The 25,237-nt window shown below is 43.8% G+C and overlaps 1 protein-coding gene across 2 annotated transcripts in view; it reads right to left on the bottom strand.

Annotated features, from left to right (window-relative positions):
- Window positions 1-6,307, bottom strand: part of LOC149303684 (voltage-dependent calcium channel gamma-7 subunit-like) — a 55,647-nt gene extending 49,340 nt beyond the window's left edge. The window contains exon 1 of one of the 2 annotated variants that reach the window (XM_089479977.1): window positions 5,520-6,307. The gene's annotated coding sequence lies outside the window, so the exon portion shown is untranslated. Of the gene's footprint in view, window positions 1-4,544; window positions 4,596-5,519 lie in introns of those variants that run through there. The other variant, XM_089479976.1, reaches the window with a different exon arrangement.
- Window positions 6,308-25,237: the final 18,930 nt, after the last annotated feature.

Genomic DNA, 25,237 nt, shown 5'->3' with positions numbered 1-25,237 from the left:
CCTGATAGTAAGTAAGAGATGTTCTACAGTGAACGAGCCTATCTTGGAAAATAAAAACCTTCATTGGAGGTTTTTAAACAGTGTATAGATGGCTACCTGTCCAAGATGTTTTAACAATGGATTTCTGCACTGGTAGAAACTGGACTAGATGACCCTGCTAAAACTGCTTTACATTGTTTTAATTGTATAATTCAAATGTTTTTAATGCTATTGACAATTTAATTTACATTTTAACACTGAATCTTTGTGTTGCATTTTAATTGCATTTGTTTTCATTTGTAAACTGCCTTCAGTTCCAGTTTTTGGGGAGAAAAGCAGGATTTAAATAAAGATGATGATCGTCATGATCCTCAACAACAACACTTTAGCATCCCTTCCAACTCTATGATTCTATGACATTCAAAACATAGAGCCAACGGTTGAGAACTATTCTAGCAATACACAAGATATTCTGCTTCTTTGTTCAAGACACTGATCCAGAACAGCTATTACACCTGGCAATACCAACCACCAGCTCCATGTTCTACTGACATTTTTTGGGTGGATATGAGAAACCTCCCTTTAACCCTGTTTCATGGATACAGCTAAAGTAATGGTTAAATAATATTAAAGGACATATAATCTGTGTGGGAACTACAGCCAGCCAGAGTAGACAATACTAGGGTAGATAGACTATTGTAATTACCTGGCTTTGTAGTAGAGCTTGGAAAAGTTATCTTTTTGGAGCACAGTGCAGAGAATTCTCCAGTCAGTACAGTTAGTTGTAGTTCTGCCTATAGAATTCTGGAAGTTACAATTTAAAAAAGAAAACAAAAGATGAACATATCCAAGCTCTGGAAGATAGTTTCCTACGTCTTTGTGAGTGTGTGCTGTTGGATGAGGAGTTCTGCACAGCCCTAGTATTTTGAGCCAGCTACATTTCCTTAACCTTCCCTCACCCTTGCTCTTGGAATAGCTTTTGCCACTGGTCCATGGGAGGAAAATCTCCCATGAAGCAACAGTGATGTAATGGTAGGAATGACAGACTGAGAAAATGGAGAGCCAGGTTCAAATCATCTCTCAGCGATGAAGGCTACTGGATGACCTTGGCTCAATCAGACTCATTTAAGTTAGCTAATTTTGCACGATTATGAAATTAACACTATGGAGATCATATAGATAGAGATCATATATATGGAGCCAGCATGGATTCTGAGAGACCAGGGTTTAAATTCCCACTTTGCCCTGGAAACCCACTGGGTAACCATGGGCAAGTCATGCTCTCTTAGCTTTAGAGGAAGGCTGTGTTAAAGTTCCTCTGAACTAAAATTCTCCTTAGCGTTGCCATAAATTGGGCATAAGGTACAATGATGGCCAAATAGAACAGGCGTGTTGAATGTGTGTTCTCCTCAGCTGCTGCTGTTTGTAGTTCCCATTTCCCTGAACCATTATCTTCTAAAGCAGTGGTTCCCAACCTTCCTAATGCCATGACCCTTTAATATAGTTCCTCATGTTGTGGTGACCCCAACCATGAAATTATTTTCACTGCTACATGCAAATATGTGTTTTCCAATGGTCTTAGGCGACCCTTGTGAAAGGGTTGTTCAAACCCCAAAGGGGTCCCGTCCCACAGGTTGGGAATCACTGTTCTAAAGGGACAGAAGATGGGTATGGTAGTCCAGCAATATCTGGAGGGCCACATATTTCCCAACCCCAATGCAAAACTGTGCCCACTGGTCTGAGTTCCCTGAAAGGTGAGATAAACATTCAACACTCTCAAGACTAGTTTTTAAAAAGGCATTCCATTCCCAGGCATACATACCTTACCCATATATTTTTTATCACGAAATGGGATATAAGCCCATATAGTCACTCTACCTTGGAGAGTAAGATTTAACTGTGGTGCATTAGATGTATTACATGGAAAGTGATAGCAAAATGCCACCAAAGCAAAATCCAAAATGAATTTGTAAGTTTCTTCTCAGGAGAAACTTCCCTGACAGTCTTCCCAAATTTGGTGGTTCCCTGGGATGTGTCAGATTATAACTATCATCCTCTCCAGCCAAGATGGCTGCTGCGTTGGGAATGATGAGAGCTGTAACCCAGCACAAATGGGGAGCACTAGGCTGTGGAAAGCTGTTCTGAGGAATTTTCAAGGGAAAACAAATGTATGCCAATACGACAGGTAAAATACAGTATATATTTGCAGAGAGTGTTCCCTCCCCCACAAAATGCACTTGCAGGGGAATCCCAGTCTCCTAATGATAAAAGGGCAAGCCCTGGTCATGAGGAAGGCTGCCAAGGAAAATCATTTTTATTCATATTTTAATCTCATTTTCCCACCCATGGAGCTCAGGGTGGCACTCAGTGTTTTGCTGACCACATTTCGCCATCACAACTTTGTGAAGTGGGACCGGCTCAGAGAATGTAATAGGCACAGAGGTCAGCCTGTGAGTGTTATGGATGCAGGAGGGAAGCACAATTTGATCTAGGGATCTCCCTAATGCAAGCCACCATACCACATTGCCTCCTCCACATATCCATCTTAAGAACGGGGATTTTTTTTACACTTGTTAGAGTAATATTGGGAGAAATGGAAGAATTGTTCCTCTACCACCACCTCCACTATGGTTTCCTCATGTTGAGCTCTACATCTCAGTGCTATCACTGTATAAATGTTTCTCTCTCTCTCTCTCTCTCTCTCACACACACACACACACACACACAGAGACGTAACAAAAATAGCACAGATGCAACATACATTCTAGGACGTGACCCTTCTGCAGCAATTGCACCCATATGCTAAATTAACTTTCACCCATTAGCACAATGCTCAGACCAGATCTAACCCAAGTCTCCCCCCCCCCCCCCCGTTCCAATTGCACAGTATCTGCACACCCTCCCTCCAGCAATCACTGTACCATATTCATTTGTGGCGGGGAATACAATATCACAGCAACGTCACCATCTGGGATCACATTAAACACTAGTGTTTTTTGTTTTATTTTTTTGAGGGGGAGAGGTTGTTGTAGAGAGGTGGCAGCAGATGGGGAGAGAAGGTGTTCACTGTATATGCAAATCTATTTTTCACTTAAGACCTCCCCTTCTGTCTTTTAGATAGATGTGCACAACCAGTAAGATAACGCAAAGGGGGGCAGTTTTGAAATGGCTCCTAGGCATAAGGATTTTAAGAAAACAAAGCAAAACAAGGAAATCATGTCAGCCTGAACATAGACAAAGGCCGTTCCAAAAATGTATATTTGCGTGTTAGCACTGAGCACACACACGCACACACACACGTTGAGAATCCAAACACCCATCAGCGTTACAGAATTCACTCACATACACAAAAGATACTCTCTTGCAGAGGACTATCAGCCAAGAATGAATTAGAAATATGCAAACATTAAATTCACTGAAACATACACACACAATTAAATAATGCACACACATGTACGCACACCAGCCCGTAAACACAAAAAACACCCTTATATTTTAGGCACCATCTAAGCTAACAAGACATACTAACACACACTTTCCTCAACCTGGTGCCCTCTAGATGTGTCAGATTACATCTCCCATCACTCCCACCAGGTAAGTATCCAACACTTCTGGAGGGCACTTGGGGAAGGCTGCTTAAAGGAACCACCCATAAATCTTTCGCTCACACACACTCACACACACTACAAAAAACAAAGGCTAGGAATGGAACAGAAGTATTAAAATAATTCCACCGATGGCACCATTTACAGATCTGGAATAATATACAGATACACAATATGGCAAAGCAAGGTAGAGAAACAAGCGCTAATAGAGACTGCATATAAAACTACAGGAAGCCAAACAGATAGACTTACATGTACTCTGCACAAAAAAATCATACTGGGAGACAGACGTTGAAAGAGCTGACAAAAATAATCTCTTTCTCTCACACACACACCTCAGTGAAGAAAATCACACATATCATAGACAGATGCACCACATGCAACAACCCCCGCCCCCCCAACAGGAAAGGTGTTAAAGACACCATCTTCTCTAATACTGTATCCTGTATTGCAGGCAATTCAAGGAGCATCACATTCTAGTACAACATTAGAAATGTGCTAAAGAAATAGGACCAAAGCACCAAGAAATACACAGGGCACTCTTTGAAATCAAAACACAACACTAATAAAGTCCACAGAGAAAGGTGCTAAAGGAACTGACATGCAACCCTATCCCCCCCCAACTCCGTACGCTGTTGTACACAATGCATAAAATGTGCAATTCTGGCTGAAACAGGACACAGGCAAGGCGTTCAAGGAATACATTCCCATGACAAGAAATCATACATTACATGCTTTACACAAACTGACCTTCCACCAGCGAGACGGGGAAAGTGTTCCAAGGCACTAACCCACATAGCACAACAGGAAAAGATATCGAGAAGGCAATTACATACAATCCTCTTTCAATCTCTCTTTCACACACATGCACACATACGCATGTGTATGCACATTTACGCACATGCATTCGTGCCAAAGCCAGAAAGATTTGCAGAAGAAAACTAAAGCATGCATGCTTACTAGCTGCAATGGGGATTCTCTGCACACATGCACAGCGTCTTAGAGAAGCTGTCATTCAGTGCCATGCATAGACGGCATACACACAGCCTGTCTTTGTATTAGCAGGAGGGAGAAAGTTACCACCTGCACAGACCCCACACTTCTGGGGTGGAGGAGTGACAATGCCAGTAAATGATTCCCTTGTATGCTACAAGATCCACTATTTAGAGTTCCATGGAAGTGGTTGCAGGGAAGCCACATCACAGGCTTGCCATTGCCAAGGGATCGGAAGGCAGAGCCAATATGTCATTTCTGTACCCAGCAGAACCCAACCCCTTTGAAGGGAATCTAAAGGAATCTCTCTGAGCCAAAGGACGAAGCCTCTGCAACACACACAGATAAGTGCCACTCTATTCACTCGCCCTACACCAAAGGCCACCATCTCGGCCCACAGGCCAAAGGAGCTCCACAAAACATACCAACAGTGCATTCATTTCTATACCACTTTAGAGTGCTGAGCATGCTCTAAGCAAGCTGAGAATGTGTTAACCACATTGAGATAACCAATAAAAGATCTGGGGATCCCACCGATGGATCCCAGCCAGCCCAAGAACCCCACAAAGCAACTAAGAGATCGATTAGTGAGGTCTCTCTTCTTCTTTGGGACCAGCCAAGAGGTTAGAGAAGATGCCATTCTCCCTCAGTTCCATCAAACTCCTCCATCAAACTCTCTCAATTCCATCAAAACCTCTGGTCAGGCTTGGTTTCGCCCCAACAGGAGAAGAGTTCTGTGTCACTCCAAAGCTTGCCTTCGCTTGAAACTCTTGGTTGGTCTGGGAAAGGGTCCCCTCTCTTGGCTGGTCCTGCAGAGGGACAGAGCCACACAAGGCTCGTCCCTGGCCAAAAAGAGGCAAGACGGGTAACATCTTAAGGCCAGCAAGGATTTCAGAAGGGAGCCAGGGAGTTGGAAATGGGACCCAGAGGACCACCTCTCACCTCGCTGTTAGAATCCCACTGGGGCTTGGAGTTCCTCGCTCTTCCACCGCACCTGCATTGCTTTCTTCCTCCTCTTTTTTGGGGTGCTCTAATGGTCCAAAGGGTGTATTGTTTTGCTTGGAATGGTGGCTTAGGAAGGAAGGAAGGAAGGAAGGAAGGAAGGAAGGAAGGCAGGCAAGAGTTGGCAACCTGGGCAACCCTCTCCTTAAGGGCCGGGGGCTACTCTACCCCGAAAGCCAAGGCGCCTGTGGCTGAAGGAGGAGGCCCCATCCAGAAGTTTGAAGGATGAAGAAGCTGAGGGAGCGAGGGATGAGGGAAAGGATGGAGGGAATGAGCCAGGCAGCCAGGGGGAGGAATGCAGCAGTGGCTGGGGAGGTCGGGGAGGGCGATCGGGTGGCAAATATCGAACCGGGCACCAGCGGAAAGAATGCAGCAAGCGAGGAAAAGAGGGAGGGAGGGAGGGGGAGGGAATGACAGAATGAAAAAGGGAGCCAGAGGAGGGATGCAGCAGCAGCAGAACAACAGAGCGCGTCAGGACGAGAGAAGGCAGCCGCAGAGAAGCGACGGATGGAGGCAGAGGGAGAGAGAAGAGGAGAAAGGGAGCGATGGAATGAAGCAGAGAGGGGAGAAGAGGAGTGCAGGAGGGCTCGAGGGGGAGGGGGAGGATCGGGGAAAAGGAAAAGGAGATGCAGCAGAGGGAGGGGAAGGTAGGTGGGAAGAATGGAGCGTGAAAAGAGAGTCGGAGGAGGACCGAAGAGGGGACAGCTGCGGAAGGAGATCGGTGTTGGGGGTGGAGGGAGGGAGGGAGGGATGGAGGGAGGGAGGGGGGAACCCGGTTCCCAAAAAGGAGGCAAAAAGGATGGCGGGGGGGGGGGAGAAAAGGCAAAGCGTGAGAAAAAGAGGGATGGGGAGGGAAGAGGGAGGAAGGAGAAAGATTCCAGGGAAGGGAGCCCGATCCGGAATTGCAGGAGCAGCAACAACAAAAAGGCTATTTTTCTTCCTTTCCTCTCCTTAGAAGAAGAAAGAGAAGATCGCAGGAAAGAGAAAAGAGAGAGAGAGAAAGAAAAGATTTGGAGAGGAGAAAAGAGAGGCGGGAGAAGGAAGGCCACAGCTGCCCTGCGCTGAAGAGCGCCCCGTTTTCTGAACGCCTCCAAAGAAGGGAAAGGAAGGGGGTGGGGAGGAGGGGATGGAGGGATGGAGAGAGAGAGAGAAGGATGGGATGCGGCGAGGGAGGGAGGGAGGAAGAGGGAGGGCTGCTGCTACCGATTTTGTCCTGGGGGGCTTCGATCAGGCAGTGATGCCGCAGTCGGGTCCAGAGCAGGGCGTTGGGGGGCAGTCTGTCAGTCTTTCTCTCCCTCTCTCTCCTCTTTCCTTCCTTTCTTGCACACACACACACTCTCTCTCTCTCCCTCACACACACACCCAGAGGCAGCCGGGCAGAGGGGGCCCCGCGGGGGCCGGCTGCTGCCTCTGGAGCCCGGGATCGTTTGGGCTGGGAAGCAAAGGCCAGGCGGGGGCCGAGGAGGGGGTTGGCCAACGCCCGGCCAAAGCCTGGCCCCCAGAAGCACCAGCAGCGAGCCCAGTCCCCTGCAGCTGCCCCGATGTCAGGCGGAGGGAGAGGCTGAAAGGGACAGAGGCAGGGAAGGAGGGAGGGAGAGGGATACATGTAGGCAGGCAGGGATAGAGGGATGGAAGGATGAATAAAAGGATGGAGGGAAGGATGGAAGGATGTAGCGATGGATGGAAGGATGGATGGATGGAGGAAAGGATGGAAGGATGGTTCAGCACAGGAAATTCATGCCATTCATGCTGAATGTGAGAAGCTCTGAATAGAAGGGAACCACACACACAAGCCATGAAGAGCGAGGGGTGTGTGTGCTTTTCATCATTTAGGGAATGTCCCTCATTTGAAGAGTGTGGACGTTCTCTCCCCAGTTGCCAGCATTCCTTCGCCCTACAATGCTTACGCAGGAGACCTGGTATGGCTCAAAGAGCCAAGGTGGCATAATAGTGGTCTGAATGCTGGGGTACCACTCTGGGGACTAGAGTTGGATGCCAAGCTCAGCTATGAAACCCACTGGGTAACCTTGGGCAAGTCACACTCTCTCAGCCTCAGGGGAAGGCCATGGCAAACCACCTCTGAACAACTCTAGCCCAGAAAACCCTGTGTGTGTGTGTGTTATATGTAACGCCATCAGTGTCATACAGCTAATGCTGTTAGTTGCCAGCAACCCTTGTTAATTAAAAATGTTCATAATAGCAAGCGCGCGCGCACACACACACACACACAGCTCGCCTTTATTTTTAATCAAAATGTTGATAAACTCCCCTTCAGCCCACAGGGCTTCCAGGGTGAGGCACCGCAAATTAAACCAGCAAAATGGTTTAAAATAGAGCAGTCTGCAATATCCCCCAAGAGAGCAATCAATTATTAATTATTAACCATCAGTGATTTTAAAACAACAACAACAACAACAAACTGAACAGGGTCAAAACATTTTTACCAGCTGCCCAAATACTAGCAGGAAAAAAAGGTCTAACCACCCTGGAAAGGGAATTCCCCCATCCAGGTGCTGTCACTGAAAAGGGCCTGTCCTTTGCTCTTATCAATTTAACTTCTTATGGTAACAGCAAGTAAGACTTATACGTAAGAGGAATGATCCTATATCGGTACAAAAGCAGCCCTCATAGTAATGATGATGATGATGATGATGCTTTCATACCAATTATAGAATCATTCCTCTTACATACAAATTAAAAATAATAATAATAGTCCTCTTACGTACAATTTAATAACAACAGTAATAGTAATAGTGTGGAAGAGGCTTGAGCCTTCTCTGCTGTTGTTCTAAATCTCTCAGCACATGGCAAAACCCAAATATCTTAAGATGCATCCAAAACAGTTCAAATAGTAGGAAACTGTTCTAACTATGTGGTGCAACACTCCTAAAACATGAAGGAAATGAAGGAAATTTAGCAATTCTCTTCCCTGGAGAGAATGAGGGTCTGATACAGGTATACCTCAGTTGCCTCTAATCTGTATCACAAACCTCTGCCACAAAACAGTTGCCACAAAACCTCTAACAAAGAAGCTCTTTGTCACAAACATCTTTTTGTACCTGCCCAACCTTACTCTTTCTTTCTTGTCCTCTGCCTGGCTGGAAGTTGTTTTTAGCAGCATTAACACTGGGCAGATAGTGAAGAAGGATTGGAGAAATACAGATTTTCAGTATTGGGTTGCAACATGTGTCTGCTATAAATGATGCAATAACACTCATTTATAACAGGGAAAGAATGGTATTCCAAGTCCAGCCGATCCTACTGTAGTTGTGCAAAGTAAACAGCAGCTGGCTTACTGAGCATGTATGAACAGCAAAAAACAGAAGACGAGAGGAAATAAGTTGGCCACATGATACATCCACAAATACAGATCTGTAAGTTTGGTGACCCTAATGGATATCATAAGAGAAATGGAGGCTGGTGAAAGAAAGAAATTCTCCTCTGGGTATATTTTTGGAAGAAGCTTTGAAGTGGTCTCTAGAAAGTTTGAAATATTTTTGTTTTCTTATCAAAGGCTTATCTGATCTCAGTTTTTTTCCTCCCACTGCAGATGTGCATATTGTTAGTTTTAAATAAAAAGTTTGTTGAAACATATTAAACTGTTTTTCCTTTTTGTGGCTTGGGAAGCTATCTCTATTCTTGTGATGTTATTTCTGCCTCTGGTACCATTTTTTTGTTTCAAGAAGTTGTGCCCAGGAACACATCTACTTCAGAGACCATGTTAGTGTGGAATATCAGTGTGCAAAGGGATCTTTTATCACCTTTGAGACTCGCTGTGCAAAAGAAGTTGTAGCATAAGCTTTCGTAGAATTAGTCTACTGCCTCAGAGGCTTACACTGCAACTTCTTTCACACAGTTAGTCTCAAAGGTGCTACAAGAGATACTGAAGTATACTTGTATTATAATACTTTAGGAAGTGTAAGAACCCTGGGAACCAAATGTGGTTTTGGACTGGGGAGACGGTTTCCAGAGATGAGGGACATAGAAAATGGTGGCCTGCTAATTTTGGCTCTGACCTTACTATCTCCTGGCTTCAGTCCCACTTGCTACTTTCTGTCTATAAGGGCTGACCCAAGACATTCTGCTGCCTGGAGAAAAGGTCATAGCAACCCCCTTTTTTTCCAAAAGGGTATTTGCACTACATAATAACAACAGTTTGAAACCACTTTAACTGTTGATGCTTCAGAATTCTGGGATTCGTAGTTTGTTGAGGTACGCAGAATTTCCTGCTGGGAAACTCTAGTGCTGTAGTTCAGCAGAGTTCACTAGATCTCTCTGACTAGAGCAGGACAGCTCATGGCAACCCATCTCTCCAAGAGTGTTATCTGCACTACACAGTTAGACCAAATTGGTGCCACCTCAGTCTATGATATTGTATCCCTCCCAGTTTCATCTTATCAAACCGTGGCATTTATAGTTTGATAAGGTACCCAGAATTCTCTGCTAGAGAGCTCTTACTTCCCCTGGATTACAGTAAAGAATTCTAAGTACTTCACAGAAAGACAAATCCCAGCATTCTGTAGATGGAGCTGTAATAATCAAGATCAAACTGCTCTAACTTTAGAAACACTGAAAGTTATAGTGTCCAAAGGCAAGGCAAGTTATTTCATCACCCCAGGCAGAAAATCTAACAAGCACTTCTCCCTAACAGGAGAAATGAACCAAAGATAAGAAACCCAACAAGATTTTCTTCCCTTGTATTAGGCTCAAAATACATTGCCTGAGGCAGCTACCTCTCCCCACATAATCAGAAGGCCAAGCTTCTCAACTAACTGAATACTCATCAGGGAATGTGATCTTCAGCAGAAAAAGAGTACACCATTCTTGATTTAGTCCAACACCTGACATTCCTACAGTGGCCAACCAAATACTTTGGGAGTTTCAAAAGTAGCCCATGATAATAATAGCTGTGTTCTGCTGTTGGCTCTTCTGTCCACCTGGTATTCAGTGCCAAAAAAATATTTTCACTGTTGACAGACCTCCATGTTGTTATTGTTGTTCTGTGCCTTCCAGTTGTTTCCCACTTATGGCAACCCTAACGTGAACCTGTCACAGGGTTTTCTTGGCAGCGTCAGTTCAGGGGAGGTTTGCCATTGTCTTCCCCTGAGGCTGAGAGAGCATGACTTGTCCATAGTCACCAAGTGGGTTTCATGGCTCCATACATTTGCCTAATTCCCTTTTAAAGTCAGACATGGACATCCCCACTTATCTTGACTGTGTTAGGGAATCAGAACTACTGGATTCTTTCTTGGGGGGGGGGGAGTGTGATCTAGAAGAGGGCTTGTTGGATTATGCCAGAGGAAACAGACATCTCTAGTGGGTTGCAGCAGTGAATCCAATAATACTGGTGGCGCAGTGGTTAAATGCCTGTACTGCAGCCATTCACTCAAAACCACAAGGTTGTGAGTTCAAGACCAGCAAAAGGGCCCAAGCTCGACTCACGAGGTCGCTAAAATGAGTACCCAGACTGTTGGGGGCAAATTAGCTTACTTGCTAATTAGCTTACTTGCTGTTCACCACTATGATCTTTGGAATAGCAGTATATAAATAAAACAAATTATTATTATTATTATTATTATTACTTCAAGGGGTTTTGCTAAACTGCTTTGTAGGTTTTGTTCCAGATAAAGGGTGGCAATTATGCAAATGTGTGGGGAGGGGGAGGTCAACAGCATCTTATGCAGTCCTTGACATTTTCACAGATCTCACCCCCCATCCCCTCTAATTTGAGAAGGGTAAAATACATGTTTTTAAAGGTGGGGGGGGGGACTTCTGGAGGTGTGGTTTTAACCCAAAAGGTTGTTTTACCCACCTCAGATGACAATAGGAGGATGACAATAAAATAGTTTGAAAATGACCAGAACTGCTTCTCTGTTACCTGGAAAATCACTTCCTATCATAAAAAAAGTTGGCCCACCAACTCTCTGTGTATGCCCACTCCTGTTCTATATCTGTACCCATGGCTCCTATCAGTTTCTTGTTCAGTGTGCTTTGCATCCCTTGTAAAACTATTAGAGTGGACTGTGTCCATCTGAAACTGAGAGTGAAAGAGAGAGTTCTGTCATTAAGCAGAATTAGGCAACTGATTCAGCCAGCAGAAACTGGGAAGTAGCAATGACCCTCTCCATTTGCTGCCATTCCCCTTTGTTGGAGGACAGAGATGCATGTGCCATATAGCCTTTCCTATTAGGTGCCTCCCTCAAACTGGTCAGCTTTCCTCCAGGTGCAGTACAGAATTGTACTCCACTGCCAGCATTAAAGTATGGTTCAGTTGCCAGTCCAATTGGCTTCAGAACATGAGCTGAGAGAGGCTGCCATCTTGTCCTTTGCAATATATTGGGCTGGGTCTGAATCTGGAGGAGCATTCAAAATTACAAGTACCAATACTCCACCCATCCCTGACATGAAATCATACAATCCACTTGACCCATGTCAGCATTCTGCCACTTCATTGCGCTGTGTGACAATGGACTCCATCTATGATGAAAAAATTGTCAGCCACCATTGCACCACACAGCTAAGGGAGTCCCATGGTCTGATGGGAGGTGGAGGTCAAGGAAGGTGCTGGCTCTATGGGGAGAAAGCCGTATCAGCTTCAGGGGATACTGAAAATCTTGGGGGTGATAGGGAAGTCAGTGAGTACAATTGAAGCAAGGGAGTTGTAGAACTGAAGGAAACAGTTGTAGACTTCAATGAAACAGGGACCATCTGGAGCTGTGGCTAATTATCAACTAAATGGCATTATGCATTAAATGCCCCCAAGTGCCATCTGGCATAGCGCTAGATTTTATGACATCTCCTAGTTTAATCCAAAATCCCCAGTTTAATAGAAATCAGTCAAAAATTAGCCAATAAAAAGTGTGAACTTAAGTCCAAGCTGCACTGCAGAAATTATGCAGTTTGACACCACTTTAACTGCCATAGCTCAATACCAGGAATTCTAGGATTTGTACTTTTGTGAGATATTTAGCCTTCTCTGTCAGAGCGCTCTGGTGCCACAACATACTACAAATCCCAGGATTCCATTAGCACTGAGACATGGCAGTCAAAGCAGTGTCAAACGGCATTGTGTCTGCAGTGCAGATTAGTCATTTCCAGAATGTATTTCTGGATGATTTTCAGCCACATATACACAAATGTGGCCTGTCTCTGCCTTCACCACAGTTGTTCACCTCTGTCTTAGAACATTGTTTCCCAAGATGTCTGATGTTGGGGGGGAGCAGTAATTTTATTCCCCAGTGTGCCACAGATTGGTAACATATTTGTGTCCATTGACCAGAAGTGTTTTTTTTTCTTCCATGGAAACTCACCAGAGACTGGCAGCTGATGGTTTATGGACAGTCAGTGCTCCAAGAACCACCGCTTCAAGTAGCATTTGAACAAAGGACAAGAGCCACAGGGTTAAAAAAAAGTGGAAATTGCAGGTAACCATTTTGTACAAAGTAACAAAAACGTGTTACTCTACTTTGTGCGCAGTATTTACTTTCTGAAAAAAGAGATGTCAGGGCTAAACATCTGACTGGATTTGATATTCCTACAAATCCCCAATTTGCAGAAGTTTGTCTTATTTTAAAATGAGCCATCCACACTCAACATCCTTACATGAATGATTTTACATACCTGTTGAATATTTGCATGTCATTCTACTGTGAAATGCTCAGGAGCCCTGCTAGGAGAAAATAAAGAGAAAAACATGACAACAATATTCCATAATGATCCTTCACCCTCTTTCCACCACTGCCTGGCACTCCTAAAAGTCAGAAGACACAAGATGTCCTAGCCACTGATTTCCACCCCAATCCTCTACAGACTACAGCCAGTCCTTCCCGGTTTTTGTGTTCCAGAATTGGGCCTTTGTTGCATCAGGTGCTGCAGAAACACCGAGTGGCATTCATTCCTTGCCTCGAGGCATTTTGAGTGGGCGAATGTAGAGATATATTTATCATCAGACAGTAGCTGAACATACGGCGCCTTTTATCCTTCTCCCTCCCTGCCTCCCCAAGTCATACAAACTCAGCCTCCTTCTGCTCCAGTGACAGAGATGAGGGAAGAGAAATCTCAGAGCTTTTGAGACTGTAAACAGTCAAAAGGAGGCAGACGGCCCAGGTGTAGAGAAGAAACAGCAAAGGGTTTTTTTGTATTCATTATCTCTGCCAATTTAACAATTTCTAATTGTTTTCCCTCAGGCCTTCCATATAGCCTGAGAGATTTATTTATATATATTCATATTTTAGAAAATGGAAGTCTCAAACCTAGGAACACAACATGAAGTACCTCCTTCATTAAAATCAGTCACATACAGCAGCAAACATGCAATAGAACTTTAAAAGCCAACACATTTATTACAGCATAACAATATATTCCTTTGGCTGACAATCCCCTCTATTATTCTAGTCTTTATTTAATTGAAATTAACTCAGCAGTTCACTCTAAATACTTTAGCTCTCTGCAATAATACTGACAGAGTTTGTTTTAAAAATAATAGGCAAGGTTTGTCGTCTTTGAATAATTGTCACCATAGCACTCCTGAGTTCGAATTAGTTTGGATCATGGTATTAGTTCATTTCCCCCAAGCATTATGTGGGTGATCTATCCGCTGCCACAGAGCTACCAGTCTCAAATTCCTCAAAATGAGGGAGTCTGGCTTTGGAGACCTCATGTGCTACTGAGGTGTGTGAAAGACACCTTTTCTAAAATGACACCTTTCCTACACATTGAGGAAGGGCCTCTCAGAGGGAGGCACTGAGGATGCAGGGGAAGAGTGATAGGAATCATAGAAGCATAGGGTTGGAAGAGACCATAAGGGCCATCCAGTCCAACCCACCTCAGTCTGTGTCACTCCAGCCTTCCACAGTTATTCTCTTTGGCCAGGTGAATATAACTCCATTGCAACCCTTAAAACTCTGCTATCACCTTTCACTTTTCCATTTCAATTAGCTCTATATGCTCGGTGTGTGTGTTTGCACTCTGCATATCTTTTAAATATTCTTTATTTATCAAGAATCTGGAATCCTCCCAGTTGGTATTGGTATATATTTGTGCTCCTTGGTGTAAAGTTGTCCCAAGCCTCTCGCAAAGCTAATTTCCTAAACATTTGAAGTACATTTGAAGTGTCACTGGAAGGTGGTAGGGACCCTCATTCCCCCCCCCCCCAATCTTTTCTTTGGCTAACACAACTCTTAACCGCTTTGATATACTTGTTTTTTGTTGGGTGCTGAACTCTCTTCTTCTCTGAGTCACCTCAAGTCAGCACAACCACTGGAAACCCCCCCAAAATTCACTTTTCCAAGGTCTGGAAACAAGAGTGGCAACTGGTACAGTTTGATACAGAATCACACACTAACTGTAGGCTAGAACATTAGTTTGAAGAACCTATAAGGATTCATCTTCCTTCCTTCCACAATTGCTTGAGAGGATGTGAAATGGGTAATCCTGAGGAACACAGGGAGTTAGAATTGCCCACTGCTTAACAGTGAAAGTCACAAAAGGTAAAGCGGTTGGCAAACAGCCTCAATTGTGTTGGATCTGAGTCTGAGATTCCACTCAAGGTCTCACCCTCTGTCAGGTCCTGTTAATGCCCCCCACTTCCTTGGGCCTGCTCCCCATTTGTTTGTCTTCAAACTCTGTCCTCAGTAAGAACCAGATGACAATTACAAAGGAGTTCTGGAAAGTCAAATTTGGGAGGAAGATCAGGGGAGAAGAAGAGGGCAGTGTCAGATAACACTGAACTCAGCACCCCAGCTCAAAGTGCTGAATTGTCTTCTTTCTCTCTCTCTACTCCCAGTACATTTTTCTCCTCTAATAGCTTCATGTTTCCCTTTGCTCAGCTGTCACAGCTGACGTCCCCTTCAAAGACTCTGCTTCAAAACACAACATTATTTATTGAACAGGCAATTTGGCAGTGTTGGGAGGAAAGGAGGAGAGTGATATCTTGGCCCAGGCCTCCAGATAGCCCTCAGTCCCTGTACCCTCAAACCAAAAGATTGGCTCTGGCTTCCCTCTGATTTTCCCTTAACATGAAACCCTGGCCCAAAGCTTTTTGACAAGTACATCACTACCCTTGCAACATTCTCTGTTTTCAATGGTTTCCCTGCTCTGTTGGTTCTTAGATTGGTCAGTGGCTAATAAAAAGACAATGTGGTGTGCCAGTGATGTGGGGAAGGGGGTAGAATCTAGATTTTAATGGGAACTATGAAGGATTTATCCAAGGTGCTCAGCCTATTTTGAGAGTGTAGGTTTCAGCAGACAGAATTTTTGAAGTTCTGGCTAAAATTCTGCTGACATAGAAGCCATCAGCCACCACTATGGTGGGCCCAACATGAAAACGCCACCAGCGGCAGAGTAAGATATGTGGCTGTGTAAGGCAGAAGAGCAGAGGATTCCCCATCTCCTCTACCCCAAGGTTCATGGTAGCCAAGGTGGGCTAAGAAATTCTGGTACAGGTTGAGTGTCCCTTTTCCAAAATGCTTGGTATCAATGGTGTTCGGTGTTTTGAATATTTTTGGATTTTGGAATTTTAGAATGTATTTGCATATACATGCATAATGAGATATCTTGAAGATGGAACCCAAGTCTAAACACAAAATTCAATGTACACAAAATCTGTACATTGAATACAAAACCAAAAGATTGTGTGAACTGAACCATCGGAAAGCAAAGGTTCCACTATCTCAGCCACCCATGTGGATAATTTTGGATTTTGGAGTATTCAGGAATTCCAGGTAAGGGAAGCTCAGTCTGTACCTAAAGCAGAAAATCCTGCAAGTATCTCTTCCTGGAAGTAAAAATACAACTATCATAAATTAAATCACTAAAAATTTATTGCTGTTCATGAGACTCCAAATCTGCTTCCTGAGGCTACTGCTGCATGGCTGGCCTCTCCCTAATGTCACCAAAGTCCCCACTGTCCTTTTTGACCAGGGACAGCTTATATTTTCTGGAGCAGTCTCCCCTAACCTGGTCCACCCAGGTCCCTCATCTTTGGTTATGTGAGTGAGTGCTTGGTGGGAATTGCTGCCTAGGCCCAAAACATCTGGAGGCACACCAGGTTGGGGAAGACTGTTCTGGAGCCTGATCTTGAGCAGTCACTGTTGGTGCATCCTGTTGTGTCCTGAGAATGCCTTGTTAAAATTGTGTTAGGCTGAGTTGCTGGCATCGCCATTCTTCAGGGTTCACTGCATGCCTCTGGCATTTCTAAGTTTGATCTCTCCATAGGGGAACTGATCCAAGTTTGGACAAGTTCCTCTTATAGACCACAACTCCCAGAAGCTCCCAGTCAGTTTGACTGGGAGATTTTTGGAAAGTGTAGTCCAAAAGTAACAGCCTGCACCTAGGTAGAAAAACATCATGTAGGACACATCCTCCTAGTTCACATGCTGGTGAGGCTCATTTTGAAGCATCAGTAACAGATGGCAGTACAATTATGTTTTTCTAGCATAGTTGTTACCTAAATCAGAGGTCAGCAAAGTTCAGCTCTGGGGGCCTCTTGAAACGCCACAAGTCTCTTTTGCAAACCAACCAACCAACCAACCGATCCGGAACACAATTTTTCTGACAAAAAGTGTGGCCTGACTCTTCTGGAAGTTTCCAAGAGCAGTAGTTCATCTTAAAACAGATGGCTTCCCTCCTGCCCAAGACTGTTTAACATCGAAAATATAATGTTTTCCAAAACCAGAGGTGGGACCTTTGGTCTCTGCTTAATTTCCTCCTTGAAGCATTTTTGGCAATCCATGCAGTCCCCAGAGGGTCCTGCTTGGCTTTCAGACAGTAGTGGCTGGCAGCTGCATTGCAATGGGGTTCTGAATCCACTCTGGGGACTTTATCACATGGGGAAAATTGGGAGGGAATCAAAGATTTAAACAGCGATTATCCCAGGCAAAACATGAATTCGCAATTAACATTTTCACACACATTTTAAAGAGGTAACAAGGAGGCAATAAAGAGGCAATAAACAGCAACAAATCACTTTCAGGATATCCCCTGTGCATTTTGCCTGGGATAATTGCTGTTTAAACCCCTGATTTTGTTCAGAAACCAGTGCAGGAAAGGCATGGCAAATGGAGCACTGCCTTCAGCAATAGGAGGCAATCAAAATGATCAAAGGACTGGACCTTTGCTGTGAGGAAAGGTTACAACACCTGGGACTATTTATCAGTGAGTAGAAATACAAATACAGAAAGAGGTGTGGAGAAATTATACAGATAGTGTTGTTGTTGTTGTTATTGTTGCTGTTGTATGCTTTCAGGTTGTACCTATTCCAAATTATGATGACCCTAAGGTGACCCTATCGCAAGGTTTTCTTGGCAAGTTTCTTCAGAGGAGGTTTGCCATTCCCATCCTCTGGGGCTAAGAGAATGTATAAAGTACAAAGGGCGTAAATACTCTATAGTTGTTGTGTGCCTTCAAGTCATTTCCAACTTATGGCAAACTAGCCATGAGGTTTTCCTGAGGCTGAGAGTGTAAGACTAGCCCAAGGACAGCCTGTGGATTTCTATGGCTGAACAGAGATTTGAACCCTGGTCTCCATAGTCATAGTCCAACACTCAAACCACTACGCCACACGGCCTCAGGACCTGCCTGCATGGGACAAAAGACTTTTCTGCCTCCCTGTTCTGGTGTTACCCTATTTGGATGACATAAATCCCAAAGCCTGTTTCTGGTGCAAGCAGTCTGTCCAACATATACCAGCCTTAAAAGTGTTTAGAAAAATATACACGTTGCTCTGAGCCTTCTGGGAAGATCTGTACCTTTCTGTTCCTGATGAGTATTGCCAATTTCTGGAGAATTCCCTGGAACCCGGGGAATTTAGTTAATTTCTTTCCGGGGATTTTAACTGAGTAATAATAATAAATATTGGGGAATTCCAGGGACTTTTGATTTTGGTAAAATATTCCAGGGAATATCTTTAAGGCTTGCTGGCAACAGTTCCTGACCCAACGTGGCTGTCTTCATGGGTGTCCCATTGAGCATGGGTGTCCACTACTGAGTGTGTCTACCACAGGTTGCTCATTTTGGGGACAGAACAAGGGTGCCAGCATGTAATCGTCACTAGGTGCCTTGTTCTGACCTCATAATGAACATCCTATGTCAGCAGCAGATGCAACAGGTGTCTCAGCAGGATGCCTGTGCAGATAGCTGCCACAATGAAGGAATGGGAAGGCTAAGTAATGGTAGCCAGACAGGGCAACTGTGGGGCCGGCTGTCCCTAGACTACCCTGACCCTTGCAGACAAGGCCTCAAAGGCACTTTAAAGGTTTGTTTTCTTCTTGTCTTGTATGAGTTTCTGCAGCTGCTTGGCAATTGCTTCATTTAGCTTGGTTGTATCAGCAACCGTTTGTATTTTTTCTGGATATGGAGGAAGTTCAACCTTCCTCGTTTTTATTATGGCACTATAAAGGGGCCTAAATACCCTAAAGGTACCAGAGTCTGTCTGATTCTGGAAGCCAAGCAGGGTCAGCCCTAGTTAGTACTTGGACAGGAGACTGCCAAAAAATACCAGGTACTGTAGGCTATATTTCAGAGAAAGGAATTGGCAAAACCACCTCTGTGCATTTCTTGCCTAAGAAAACCCTATGAAATTCATGGGGTCACCATATATTGACAGGCAACCTGTGACAAAGGAGCATCAGAGTGTGGTCAAGATAGCAAATCTTATTAAGGTTATTCAGTTTGCAGCAACTGAAGATGAGGATTAAGGGGGAGCAGAGGAGAAAAATTGGGACATTCTAAAAGCAACTGAAAAAGTGGGACAGCAGGGGATTAATCCAGACTGTCTTTGCCAAATTGTGACATTTGGAAGGACTAGTGTTAGAAGTCTGTCCTGTCTCTTAAATAAAGTAGGGAGGGGGCTTCGTTCAACTATTTGTTAGCCTGCCTTTCCTAAAAAATAAACAAACTGTCATCTTGAAAGATAACAACCCCTGAACTTAGTTCAGCCTCTTAACTTTCCTGTTGAAGAGGTCTGGTTTATATATATATGCAGTGGGATGAGGTGAGAATGAGGTGTTAAGAAATTTGAGATGGTAGGTTGGATTATAACACTTCAGCCTGGAAGTGAGGAAATCACTCTTTCATGAAAAACACCCCACAAGGAGGAAATTAGTATGATAACAACCAAGTAGGCTGAGCTTGAGTCTTTCTTCCTGATGTGTTTAATTTTAAAAAGAAATCACTTCCTGACTTTTCTGTAATGGATAAATAATAAAGAAACTGAAAGCTGGCTTGTAAGATTTTATTGGGGAGGGAGGATAAACAATGCTGGCCTGGCTGAAGTGATATAGACTATTGTACCATGGAAAGACTCTGCCATAACGCTGCATGTTTAGGCTCCAGAGGCTGGTGGTGAAAAAGAGTCAGCAGCACTTTGGAAGTCCAATCTGAAGCTCTTGGCTCATCTTTCTTTGACTGGAACATAGATGCAAAAACAGGGTGACCAGATATCATGACCTCAAGGAGGACATTCAAGAAAAATGTACGCTCATAGAAATGTAAATTCCTGTTTCTTAGTCATACTGAAAATGGGGGACATTTTTAAATTCCTCCTGGACAGAAGGTTGACATGTAGGACATGTCCTGGAAAAGGAGGATGTCTGGTCACCCTGTGCAAAAATTATTTTAAAACTGTGATGTGATCTCTAGTGGTCCCCAGAGAAATGAAATATCCTCCTCTAAATGACCCAAGGAGATCCAGCAAGGTGTAGTGGCTTGAATGTAGGACTAGGGTTTTGGAGATTGGGATTGGATTCTCCATTTGGGCATAGAAATCTGATGGGTAACTTTGGGCAAATTAAACCTTCTCAGCCCCAGATAACCCTCTGATAGGTTCTTAGAGTCACCATAAATCAGAAATGAAGACATACAACAACAACAAGATAACCTAACACTGTGATTATGTTAACCAGTGTTGGCCGAAAGATTTTGATGCCAGAGGTAAAAGATAAGATGACAGTCTCATTTCAAATAGAAACCATGATGGCAATAGGCTCTTACTTCAGCACTTCCTTCTTCCATACACTTGAGGGCAGGAGCCTAGCATGAGGGACACAGATCAGGATGGCATGTGGCACATACAACACTCTCTCCTTATACTTTGCCACCCACCAATCTCTGCTGCCTAAGGGCAGCTGCCTTACTATATCTAACCACAGTGTTGGCCCAGGTGTTGAAATAACATTCACCTGAAGCTTATGGAGAGTTCTTCCTTTCTATGTAGATTGAATCATAGAATTGGAGAATCAGAGTTGGAAGAGACCACAAGGGCCATCCAGTCCAACCCCTGCCATGCAAGAACTCTCAATCAAAGCATCCCTGACAGATGGCCATCCAGCTTCTGTTTAAAGACCTCCAGGGAAGGAGACTCCATTACACTCCAAGGAAGACTGTTCCACTGTCAAACAGCCCTTACTGTCAGGAAGTTCCTCCTAATGTTGAGGTGGAATCTCTTTTCCTGGAGCTTGCATCCATTGCTCCGGGTCCTAGTCTCTGGAGCAGCAGAAAACAAGCTAGCTCCCTCCTCAATATGACATCCCTTCAGATATTTAAACAGGGCTATCATATCACCACTTAAGCTTCTCTTCTCCAGGCTAAACATCCCTAGCTCCCTAAGTCGTTCCTTATAGGGCATGGTTTCCAGACCCTTCACCATTTTAGTTGGACATGCTCCAGGTTCTCAATGTCCTGAGATATTGATACTGTTGCCTGGAAAGCCATTTTACAGAATTTTAACTTAACTCTGGGTACAGCAGTTGCTAGCTGTGAACAAGGTTTTATGAGAAAGGCACTAACAATGGGATATAAAAAGGTTCATTATTAGACATTTCTACCTTTTTGGTGTGGCATCCTTGCTTGGGTTGACAGCCGGCAGGAGCCAGCAGGTAGCCTGGCTTCCAGACTCATAGTCCAACACTCAAACCACTACGCCATGCTGGCAATCCTCCCTGTATAGATAGATGGAGAGAAATAGGTTTGTAGAAATGTCCACAAATTTGTCTGACAATTTAGCCTTAACATTTTTGCTCTCAGGATAATACCCTCTCTACCCTAAGGACTGTGGACCTAATAAAAAAGACCATGTTTTCTCCCATCCCTCATGACTGAGCTGATTTTAAAAACTTTTAAAAGGCTGGGCAAGGCATGACACTGGTCCGCATAAAGCCCCCCAAGCTTTTGTTATAATCTACAGACCATGAATTGCTTTTTTTCCCCACTAAAAAGGGGGTGAACATGCCACCCTGGTACCTCCCTTGAGAAATGTTTGCCCTTTTATATAGGCTGCAGGGCCCACCTGCTTTAATAACTGAAAAGTACTTGGATGATAAAAAAAAAACCCCTGCATGAATAAATGGACAAGTTTAAAGAGAATACAAGGAGAATACAAAGAGATCATGCTATAAATCTGAAAACAAAACAAAAGGAGAAAAAGACATCAAATTAAGTTAGTACCTGTATATTATTTTCAGGAATTTTTTTAGAAGTAACCGAAAATGGAACATATACTTAGAAATATCATTGAGAAGGTTACAAGAGAAAAACTTCAGCCTGTGAGGTGGAGTCAAATGATATAAAGAATTAGAATATGATAATATTAAAACTTAAAGATTAAATAGATATTGAGAATGTCCAATCAGATATCTGTCTGTCTGTCTGTCTGTCTATCTTTGTTGCTACGTGCCTTGAAGTTATTTTTGATTTATGGCAGCCCTAAGGAGAACCTATCATAGAGGTTTCTTAGCAGGTTTCAACAGAGTGGGGTTGCCATTACCATCCTCTGAGGCTGAGAGAGTGTGACTTGCCCAAGGTCACCCAGTGGGTTTCCATGGCCAAGCAGGGATTCGAACCTTGGTCTCTCAGTGTCCTAGTCCAATGCTCAATCCACAGCACCATACTGACTCCCAAAGAGAGAGAGATACAGATACCTGTCTACATACAATTTGTGTGTGTGTGTGTATCTGTAACAATTGTTAGGAGAAACTAGGTATAATGTTACACACACACACACACACATATATATATATAGAAACAAATTTGTTTTAGATAGATAAATGGATAGATATCTGTATCTAACAATTCTTAGGAGAAACTAGGTATGTATATTTATACACACACATATGTATAAACAAATTTGTGTGTATGTCTGTAAATATATATATATATATACACACACACATATATTTTGAGTGTATGTGTGTGTGTGTATATATATATATTTACACACATACACACAAATTTGTTTATACATATGTGTGTGTGTGTGTAAAAACAAATGTGTGTGTGTGTAAATACACACACACACACACACAATATATATATATATGTATGACAGTTAAGGGAGAAGTCTCTTCCTTCAGGCTAGCCTGGTGGAGCTGGGTCTGCCTGATCACTCCCTCTCAGGCTGGAAGATGTCCTTAACTGTCATCTTCTGGCCTGAGGGGGAGTGACCAGGCAGGCCCAGCTCCATCAGGGCTAGCCTGAAGGAAGAGACTCCTCCCTCCCTGTCATCTTCTGGCCTCCTATTCCCCTCCAGCTATGCTCTGACTGTGTGGGGGAGAGGCTTGCGTTACGTACCCTAATGAAGTTGTGAGCTATGCTGGCGGTGGTATAACAGCCACTGGCAGGGCCTCCCATGCCAGACAGGTCACAACCGAAGGGTCTGACCAAGAGCGCCAAAGGGCAGGATGGGCTCTCTAGTCTTATGGCAACCATCCTAGGAGAAAAAAACTCTAATCCCAAACCGGGGCAGATGGTGCTCGTCTAACCCTGTAATAATAATAATAAATAATAATAAACTGTTTATTTTTATACCGCTTATGGCAACCATCTAAGAGAAGGAAACTCTAATCAAACCTACGACCCGAGGACCTCGCTGCCACTGACCATGCTTGTCAAGGCCTCAGCAGATGAACCTCTAGTTTAAAGGGTGAGGCCAGTTCTGTGCACGCTGCGCTCCACCAGAAAAATCCATTGCACAGGCTCAAAGAATACATCCAACATCATCAACGTGCTTGTAGAAAGCATGGATGAATCCTTCCTGAATCTTTGTTCGCGAAGTAAAGCCAAGAAGAAGAAGAATAAGGAGAAGGAGATATGTAGATTTACATACACACACACAAATTTGTTTTTACATATGTGTGTGTATAAATATACATACCTAGTTTCTCCTAAGAATTGTTAGATAGATACAGATATCGATCCATTTATCTATCTAACTATCTGAAACAAATTTGTTTCTATATATGTATATGTGTGTGTGTATACGTGTGTATATATATATATATATATATATATATATATTTGTTTTTATATGTGTGTGTATGTGTATACATATACAGAAACAAATTTGTTTATATAGATATAAATATCTGTATCTACAAGGATCATTCAATAAATACTTAGCCTACAAAAGAAAAATGAAAATTTTGGAAAAGTGGCGATTTATTTTTCAACATAATCTCCTTTTAGCTCGATACACTTGGCCCAGCGATGCTCCAACTTTTTCAACCCGTCTGAAAAATACGTTTTCCCAAGGTCTGCAAAATAGGCCTCCATGGCGGCAATGACCTCCTCATTCGACCCAAATCTTTTCCCGGCGAGTGACTTTTTCAGGTTTGGAAACAAAAAGAAGTCACAGGGGGCCAAATCTGGAGAATATGGTGGATGGGGCAGCAATTCGTAGCCCAATTCGACCAATTTGGCCATGGTGACCACAGAGGTGTGAGCAGGCATGTTGTCGTGGTGGAACAGCACTTTTTTCTTCACCAAATGGGGCCGTTTTTTCTTCAATTTGGCGTCGAATCAGTACAATAAGTTGGCATAGTAGAGCCCCGTTTTACCCTTCTTGAGGTAATCGATGAGGATCACACCTTGTGAATCCCAGAAAATGGTACGTTTTCCTCCGCAGTAGCCGTTTTCGGGGCACCTGGGCGTGGCTCATCAAAAACCAATGTGCAGCCACGAACAAGCTCATTGAACCAATTCTTGACGGTTGCCATCAAAGGAGAAGAGTCACCGTACACAGCATCCAAGCGCTCTTTGATTTTGCAGCACATTTTCTCTTCCAAAAACAAGAATTGAATCACCGAACGATACTGCTCTTTTTCCATTTTTGTAAAACTGACCGACACGCTCATTTCCAAAGGCTATCAAACCAAAACAAATGAAGGGAATTGACTGAAACTTTGACAGTAGGTTTCTAAAAGAATGTACTGCACAATGGTAAAACTCTTTTGTAACAGCAGCGCCATTGGGCGGTGAGGCTAAGTACTTGTTGAATGACCCTCGTATCTATCTATCTATAACAATTTTTAGGAGAAACTATGTTTATATATATATATGTGTGTGTGTGTATGTATACATATACATATACATATACATATATGTACATACATACATATAAAATAAATTTATTAGGTAGATAGATTATTAGGGTTGCCATATCCCGCCCCCCGGCGGGACAATCCCGGTTTGGGCGGTGCCATCCCGGTCCTGGTCCGGTTTGGCGCCCAAACCGGGACGGCCCCGCCCACCGCGGCCACCTCCGCCGCCGCGGCGGCTCCAAGGCCTTTCTGAGGCCTGGGGCGAGGCCGGGGCGATCGCCGCCGGCCTCCTCCCCTCCTTCCTGGTCCCCGCGGGGGCCAAGAAGGAGGCGAGGCGATCGCCGCCGG

The sequence above is a fragment of the Sceloporus occidentalis genome, unplaced genomic scaffold, assembly GCF_023333645.1.
Source record: "Sceloporus occidentalis isolate IW3139 unplaced genomic scaffold, rSceOcc1.0.p SCAF_14, whole genome shotgun sequence".
Taxonomy (NCBI): Eukaryota; Metazoa; Chordata; class Lepidosauria; order Squamata; family Phrynosomatidae; genus Sceloporus; species Sceloporus occidentalis.
Note: the sequence above shows the minus strand (reverse complement) of the source record. Positions and strands in the feature narration are given on the sequence as shown.